Genomic DNA, 8,673 nt, shown 5'->3' with positions numbered 1-8,673 from the left:
ACCGTGCTTAGGGTCTAACGCCTTATATGAATGTTATACTTGAAAAAAGAATAATACAATACAAGTCATACACTACAATATAACATAGACTAACTAACCAGATAACTACACAGTAAAATACAATACAATACAATTACGTTTTAAGGGAAAATGAGAGAAAAAGGAGAAGAGAGAGAGAGAGAGAGATATGGCCCATAATAACGAGAAAGACAATATGATTGCGGAGAAAACTTACGCACAAAGGGAACGATCGCATGCGCCTCTGGACATCCAGCTCCCGATTATCAGCAATGAGAACCGTTGAAGAGTGAGAGCTGGATGTGGTCGGCTTGTCTATTTATGCCTCACACACAATACAATTCAATGGTCCCTACAATCTCATTGTTCATTGGACACAGGAATTCCTCTTCGCATTATAACAAAAGGTCATAGGTTGATTCATACAGGTGGGCTGTTTCAATTTCCAACTGCTCAGGTGGGTGGGAAACTAGGTTTCCCGCCGCATGGATAAGTAAGTGCAAATAATAGTAAATGGACATAAACTTCTTATGTCCATAACTATTCGCACGAGCGATTAATCTGTTTCAAACCAACACCGGAATATTGCTAATTAAATACTCTTCCGATGGATACTAAACACCACTGTATTACTCCTGTCTGACCCTTCGTATCAAACAAAGAGGGATCTCTCTGTCCATGAACATGCTACATTAACCAAACTTTCAGATTCTATCAAAGGGACCATTATCTACAAAATACATTATATAGTTAAAATATGTTATGAACGAGTCGCCCGCTAGACGCACACGAACTCTACCGTAAATGCGCATACCGTGCGCCTGCGGGTGCCCGCAACAGCGAGTATGCGTACGCACGGGAGAGCGCACGCATGCGCAGCAGGGACACATATGAGGTGCAAATATGGCAGTGTGCATCGTGATATTTTTCTGACTTTGACAAACCCAATAAAGAGGCTTATGCCTCTGTGCTCGTCGGCGACGATATAACAACCACAACGCAATAATACGTTTGCGATCCATGTGATAATGCTGCTCAGTCACACACACACTGTGAAATGCTGCTGCTGCTGCTGCTGCACATGCCTACTTCATCCCAATTTAGAACCACAGCATTAAAACCGGCTAAAAGCTGTTGCATGTGAAAGGCTCAGCCGGCCGGCAAAAAAACGGACAGCTTTTGTCCGGCTTATTGCCGTCCGGCCAAAACCGGGTAGTGTGTTACAGCCCTTAGGAAGTAAAAGGGTGTGGGCCCTGCAGCTCTACCTGTAGTTCGCATTGTGCGTTGGAAGGCACAAAGTAAGCAGACGGGAGAAGTCAGGATAGTGCGCAAGGGCATAGAAGGGAGCGGCTCAAGAAAAGAGAAGTGGAAACAGACAGCAAACTAGGCTGGAGAGAGACCTGAGACAAAGAGATCTGAATTATACGAGAGCCGACCAGGGGAAACACAAATTATGCAGTCAAGTTTCCCACATTTGGGGAAATCGCAGGAGCAGCACACCCAGAGTGCAATGGGTGAGCCTTGCCCTGGGAGAAGCACCTTCATGATCATAGTATCTCACGTGGCAGGTAAGCAGGAGTTGGGCAAGAGCTGAGGAGGGTCGCTGCTCGGGCACCACCCTGTCAAGTGAAGGAGATCCAACTGAGGCAGCACAAGAGAACTCTCGAAAGAAGAACAAAGCTAGAGGAAGATCTGAGACAAAGAAATCTGGCTTTTACCAGAGCTGACCAGAGGAAAGCACAAACACAGTCCCCCACTACCACAAATAATGCAGTCGAGTTTCCCACATTTGGGGAAATCACAGGGGTCAGCATACCCAGAATGCAATGTATGAACCTCACCCTGGGAGAACAATCTTCATGACCATGGTATCTCCTATGCAAAATAAGTATGATTTGGGATAGGGCTGGGGAGGGCCGCTGCTCAGGCACATCTCTGTCAAGTAAAGGAGATTCAACTGAGGCAGCACAAGGGAACTCTCATCTGGGGACAATAACTGCAGGGAGAACACATATTTTCAGATGAACATGGGAGGGCAGAAGGCTGCCTAATACTGAAGCACCCCCAAACAACAAACCAAATGCAACAACTAGTACAAGCATTCCTGGGGGAAGGCCTGCAGCAGATGGATTTGCATATGGTGATGTCAGCCAAGCAGTGGGCCTAAGTTGGCTGGAACCCTCATCTGCATATGAAAAGAGAAAAGGGGTATGCAGGGCATGGCGGCCTTTTGCGGCGCTTGGATGACCCCTAGTTCGCATTAAACACCCCCACCCTCCTTCGGTGTGGGGCTCATGTTGGCCATGCCCCAGCCCCTGAAGCATTCAAGCTGATTTCTTGCAGCAGCTGGGCACTGTAACAGCTCCAGAGCTGCTCTGTAAGGCAACTAAAAGGGTGTGGGCCCTGCAGCACTACCTGTAGTTCGCATTGTGCGTTGGAAGGCACAAAGTACGCAGACGGGAGAAGTCAGGATAGTGCGCAAGGGCATAGAAGGGAGCAGCTCAAGAAAAGAGAAGTGGAAACAGACAGCAAACTAGGCTGGAGAGAGACCTGAGACAAAGAGATCTGAATTCTACGAGAGCCGACCAGGGGAAACACAAATTATGCAGTCAACTTTCCCACATTTGGGGAAATCGCAGGAGCAGCACACCCAGAGTGCAATGGATGAGCCTTGCCCTGGGAGAAGCACCTTCATGATCATCCAAGCGCCGCAAAAGGCCGCCATGCCCTGCATACCCCTTTTCTCTTTTCATATGCAGATGAGGGTTCCAGCCAACTTTGGCCCACTGCTTGGCTGACATCACCGTATGCAAATCCATCTTCTGCAGACCTTCCCCGAGGAATGCTTGCACTAGTTGATGCATTTGGTTTGTTGTTTTGGGGGTGCTTCAGTATTAGGCAGCATTCTGCCCTCCCATGTTCATCTGAAAATATGTGTTCTCCCTGCAGTTGTTGTCCCCAGATGAGAGTTCCCTTGTGCTGCCTCAGTTGAATCTCCTTTACTTGACAAGGGAGGCATTTTGGATTTTTTCTTTGGGTACCCTTACACCTGATGGTCTGAATGAGAGCATCGAACTTAACAACATTGGCAGTCTCTGAAGATTTTATCTATTGATTTACCTAATATATTATTTATTGAATATCCATTTATTGTATGTTTAATAAATAAACAAAATTATTAGAAGTAGCTATTTTGGGAACAGCTTTCCTCTTAGGATGAAACTGTATAATCCTGTTGTGTGTGTTCCTTTAAAGTTCTTTAGTAAAATCCACTAGTAATGATGAACATCAGATTTCTTCCTCCATCCTCTTTTTACACTTTCTCTTGGTTCTATATATATATTTTTTTATTTTTATTTTTTTCCCCTCCTTCTCCCAAAAGGCCCCCCTCCCTCCCCCCCCCCCTCCCTGTTTTAAATTTTAAAATCTTTAAATCTTTAAATCTTCGAATCCTTAAATTGTCTGTTTAATATTTATTTTTTATTCAATTCTTTTTGTTGTTTAAGCAGCAATGTAATTATTCCAGGGGTTAAAATAATGAAATATAGAAATAATATTAACAAAAATTAAAGGTAAAAATGAATTGATAGAATGATCCCATTAAAAGTAAATAAATAATATGGATGTTAAGCTGAGCCGGTTGGATTCTAACATGGGACTCGCTGCATAGAGTGCAGGTGATGTTTCCCCTGCGCCACAAGAGCAGCTTTAGTAGTGGCCTGGATTTATGTTACCCTAAAAGGTTTTATATAAGTAAATGGGGATCCTTAGTGCTGAGTCTCTGAATTATGTATATGTGATTATAGATATGAGGTATTGATTGAAAGATTAGAGGTTAATCTGTATATAGATTATATATTTTCTGTTATTTTTTAAACCACCTTGTTGCTTATTTTATTATTATTTTTAATCACCATGTTGCTTATTTTTATATTATGAAATGCCTTTATATGTGCAATTGCTATTAGAAAGTTGTTCCATATATGAGTCATTACATGTATGCATCCAATTAGTATATGTATGTATCCAATCAACTAATTAGTAATGCTATTGGTCCGGTGCATTTTAAAAAGAGCCTGCTAGGCTGCTGATGTATCCTCTGACGAAACCGCTCTTGGATAACAGCGGAGAAACGCGTAAGCAAGGTGACTACCGGACACTCTGATTGCTGAGATATAAGCCCGTTCATGAACGAGGTACATCACGGCGGACGTCTGATGCAAAGACAGCGGTGAAGGGGAAAAAGCAATTTGAGAGCGAGCAAAAGGAGGTCTCTACCCCACGGCAGGGAGGAATATCCCGACCGCAAGTGCCAATAAGATCCAGCCACGGTTAACGGGGGTCGTAGCATACCGCTGTGTTTCACCAACCATCACAGCGCTCTCCCCCTGTTTTCTTTCATTACTCACGTGAATTACATATGAACTTTAACTGCAGTAAATAAGAGGCGTTGGTTACAACTGTTGCTGTTCATCCACAAGAAGGAATTTAATGTATCAATTACAATTGGAAAGTAACGATTAAATTACAACAGCTGTATCCAGGAGGATTTTTTGGACACTTTAATAGACATTCCGTTGTCATCAAGGGCAATATGAAATAGATACTGATTACATTTAGATATGGATAGTGGTGCCTATATATGTTGACTCCATTGTATTTTATTGAATGTAGGTTTCTTCTGTCTATATATATTTTTTAAAAATAAAGAGCTTGTATATTTTATTTTTTGCGCTCCCTTGATAACAAGTGTGATTATCTTTAAAATTTGGTTTATTATTGGTAGAACAGTACTACCTATGGGAGCAGCATTTTATAATATATGGTGAAAATTAATAGATGTATAAAGATGAAATAAGCAACAAATTGGTGAAATAGATACGTTTTGATAGGAGCGCTGGGTTCTATATATATATATTGACATTTGGTTATATATATGTATAGACTTTATAAATTCTTGACAGAGATGTGCCTGAGCAGCGGCCCTCCCCAGCCCTATCCCAAATCATACTTATTTTGCATAGGAGATACCATGGTCATGAAGATTGTTCTCCCAGGGTGAGGCTCATTCATTGCATTCTGGGTATGCTGATCCCTGTGATTTCCCCAAATGTGGGAAACTGGACTGCATTATTTGTGGTAGTGAGGGACTGTGTTTGTGCTTTCCTCTGGTCAGCTCTGGTAAAAGTCAGATTTCTTTGTCTCAGATCTTCCTCTAGCCTTGTTCTTCTTTCGAGAGTTTCCTTGTGCTGCCTCAGTTGGATCTCCTTCACTTGACAGGGGGGTGCCCGAGCAGCGACCCTCCCCAGCTCTATCCCAAATCCTACTTACCTGCCAGGTGAGATACTATGATCATGAAGGTGCGTCTCCCAGGGCAAGGCTCTCCCATTGCACTCTGGGTGTGCTGCTCCTGCGATTTCCCCAAATGTGGGAAACTTGACTGCATAATTTGTGTTTCCCCTGGTCGGCTTTCGTATAATTCAGATCTCTTTGTCTCAGGTCTCTCTCCAGCCTAGTTTGCTGTCTGTTTCCACTTCTCTTTTCTTGAGCCGCTCCCTTCTATGCCCTTGCGCACTATCCTGACTTCTCCCGTCTGCTTACTTTGTGCCTTCCAACGCACAAAGGCTTGAATGGCCTTTTGCTGCTCCTCCATCCTCTGAAGCATATAGAGGGTTGAATTCCACCTCGTTACCACCTCTTGCTTCAGAGGATGGCAGGGCAGGTTCAGGAATGTTTGGTGGTGCTCCAGTCTTCGGCACGCGGTGGCTGAATGCAGAAAGTGGCCCGCAATTCTTCGGGCCACCGACAGCATCTCTTGCACGCCCCTGTCGTTTTTTTAAATAATTCTGCACCACCAAATTCAATGTATGTGCAAAACATGGGACGTGCTGGAATTTGCCCAGATGTAATGCACGCACCATATTGGTGGCATTGTCCGATGTCACAAATCCCCAGGAGAGTCCAATTGGGGTAAGCCATTCTGCGATGATGTTCCTCAGTTTCAGTAAGAGGTTGTCAGCTGTGTGCCTCTTATGGAAAGCGGTGATACAAAGCGTAGTCTGCCTAGGAACGAGTTGACATTTGCGAGATGCTGCTACTGGGGCCGCCGCTGCTGTTCTTGCTGCGGGAGGCAATACATCTACCCAGTGGGCTGTCACAGTCATATAGTCCTGAGTCTGCCCTGCTCCACTTAACCACGGACATGTGGACTAGTGGACCTTGGGTACAACTGCATTTTTTAGGACACTGGTGACTCTTTTTCTGAGGTCTGTGTACATTTTCGGTATCGCCTGCCTAGAGAAATGGAACCTAGATGGCATTTGGTACCGGGGACACAGTACCTCAATCAAGTCTCTAGTTGCCTCTGAATTAACGATGGATACCGGAACCACGTTTCTCACCACCCAGGCTGACAAGACCTGAGTTATCCGCTTTGCAGCAGGATGACTGCTGTGATATTTCATCTTCCTCGCAAAGGACTGTTGGACAGTCAATTGCCTACTGGAAGTAGTACAAGTGGTCTTCCAACTTCCCCTCTGGGATGACGATCGACTCCCAGCAGCAACAACAGCAGCGCCAGCAGCAGTAGGCGTTACACTCAAGGATGCATCGGAGGAATCCCAGGCAGGAGAGGATTCGTCAGACTTGCCAGTGACATGGCCTGCAGGACTATTGGCTTTCCTGTCTAAGGAGGAAATTGACACTAAGGGAGTTGGTGGTGTGGTTTGCAGGAGCTTGGTTACAAGAGGAAGGGATTTAGTGGTCAGTGGACTGCTTCCGCTGTCATCCAAAGTTTTTGAACTTGTCACTGACTTATGATTAATGCGCTGCAGGTGACGTATAAGTGAGGATGTTCTGAGGTGGTTAACGTCCTTACCCCTACTTATTACAGCTTGACAAAGGCAACACACGGCTTGACACCTGTTGTCCGCATTTATGTACAGGATGCATACCTTCATGTCCCCATTTATCCATCTCATCAGGCGTACCTCAGATTTGCGGTACAGGACTGTCATTGCCAATTTCAGACGTTGCTGTTTGGTCTCTCCACGGCCCAGAGAATTTTCACCAAGGTAATGGCGGAAATGATGGTTCTCCTGCGTAAGCAAGGTGTCACAATTATCCCGTACTTGAGCGATCTCATAAAAGCGAGATCAAGAGAGCAGTTGCTGAACAGCGTATCACTTTCACTGAAAGTGTTACAGCAACACGGCTGGATTTTCAATATCCCAAAGTCGCAGTTGGTTTCTACGACTCGTCTGTCTTTCTTGGGCATGATTCTGGACACAGACCAGAAGAGAGTTTATCTCCCGATAGGAAAGGCCAAGGAACTCATGACTCTTGTCAGGAACCTATTGAAACCAAAACTTGTGTCAGTGCATCACTGCACTTGAGTCCTGGGAAAGATGGTGGCATCATACGAAGCCATTCCATTCGGCAGGTTCCATGCGAGGACTTTCCAATGGGACCTACTGGACAAGTGGTCTGGGTCACATTTACAGATGCATTGGTTGATCACCCTGTCCCCCAGGGTCAGGGTATCACTCCTGTGGTGGCTGCAGAGTGCTCACCTTCTCGAGTGACGCAGATTCGGCATTCAGGACTGGATCCTGGTGACCACAGAGGCAAGCCTCCAAGGTTGGGGAGCAGTCACACAGGGAAGAAATATCCAAGGTCTTTGGTCAAGTCAAGAGACTTGTCTTCACATCAACATCCTGAAACTAGAGGCCATATACAATGCTCCGTCATGCGGAGACCTTACTTCGGGACCAACCGGTTCTGATCCAGTCAGACAACGTCACCGCAGTGGCTCATGTAAACCGCCAAGGCGGCACAAGGAGCAGAGTGGCGATGGCACAAGCCACAAGAATTCTTCGCTGGGTGGAGAATCACGCAAGCGCACTGTCAGCAGTGTTCATTCTGGGAGTGGACAACTGGGAAGCAGACTTCCTCAGCAGACACGACCTACATCCGGGAGAGTGGGGACTTTTATCAGGAAGTCTTTGCACAGATTACAAGTCGGTGGGAACTGCCACAGATAGACATGATGGCGTCCCGGCTCAACAAAAAGCTACAGAGGTATTGCGCAAGGTCAAGAGACCCTCAGGCAGTAGCTGTAGACACCCTAGTGACACCGTGGGTGTTCCGGCCGGTCTATGTATTTCCTCCTCTTCCTCTCATATCCAAGGTGTTAAGGATAATAAGACAAAGAGGAGTGAGAACTATCCTCATTGTTCCAGATTGGCCACGGAGGACCTGGTATCCGGATCTGCAGGAAATGCTCACAGAAGATCCGTGGCCTCTTCCTCTAAGACAGGACCTGTTGCATCAGGGGCCCTGTCTGTTCCAAGACTTACCGCAGCTGCGTTTGACGGCATGGCGGTTGAATGCCGGATCCTAGCAGTGAAAGGCACTCCGGTTGAGGTCATCCCTACGCTGATAAAGACTAGGAAGGATGTAACGTCAAAACATTACACCGAATATGGCGAAATTATATTTCTTGGTGTGAGGCCAGGAATGCTCCTACGGAAGAATTCCATCTGGGCCGTTTCCTTCACTTCCTACAAACTGGAGTGAATTTGGGCCTAAAATTAGGCTCTATTAAGGTCCAGATTTCGGCCTTATCCATTTTCTTTCAAAAAGAATTGGTTTCTC

General features: G+C 45.5%; 4 non-coding genes across 4 annotated transcripts; 2 read left to right on the top strand and 2 right to left on the bottom strand.

Annotated features, from left to right (window-relative positions):
- Positions 1-1,431: 1,431 nt before the first annotated feature.
- Positions 1,432-1,594, bottom strand: LOC134998001 (U1 spliceosomal RNA). Its single transcript, XR_010200368.1, has one exon. It is a non-coding gene; the product is annotated as a U1 spliceosomal RNA (small nuclear RNA).
- A 152-nt stretch (positions 1,595-1,746) lies between these two features.
- LOC134997786 (U1 spliceosomal RNA) lies at positions 1,747-1,910 on the bottom strand. The gene has a single exon (XR_010200163.1). It is a non-coding gene; the product is annotated as a U1 spliceosomal RNA (small nuclear RNA).
- A 3,115-nt stretch (positions 1,911-5,025) lies between these two features.
- LOC134997868 (U1 spliceosomal RNA) lies at positions 5,026-5,189 on the top strand. Its single transcript, XR_010200242.1, has one exon. It is a non-coding gene; the product is annotated as a U1 spliceosomal RNA (small nuclear RNA).
- A 152-nt stretch (positions 5,190-5,341) lies between these two features.
- LOC134997948 (U1 spliceosomal RNA) lies at positions 5,342-5,504 on the top strand. Its single transcript, XR_010200319.1, has one exon. It is a non-coding gene; the product is annotated as a U1 spliceosomal RNA (small nuclear RNA).
- Positions 5,505-8,673: the final 3,169 nt, after the last annotated feature.

Source organism: Pseudophryne corroboree, unplaced genomic scaffold (assembly GCF_028390025.1).
Source record: "Pseudophryne corroboree isolate aPseCor3 unplaced genomic scaffold, aPseCor3.hap2 scaffold_147, whole genome shotgun sequence".
NCBI classification, from domain to species: Eukaryota; Metazoa; Chordata; class Amphibia; order Anura; family Myobatrachidae; genus Pseudophryne; species Pseudophryne corroboree.
Note: the sequence above shows the minus strand (reverse complement) of the source record. Positions and strands in the feature narration are given on the sequence as shown.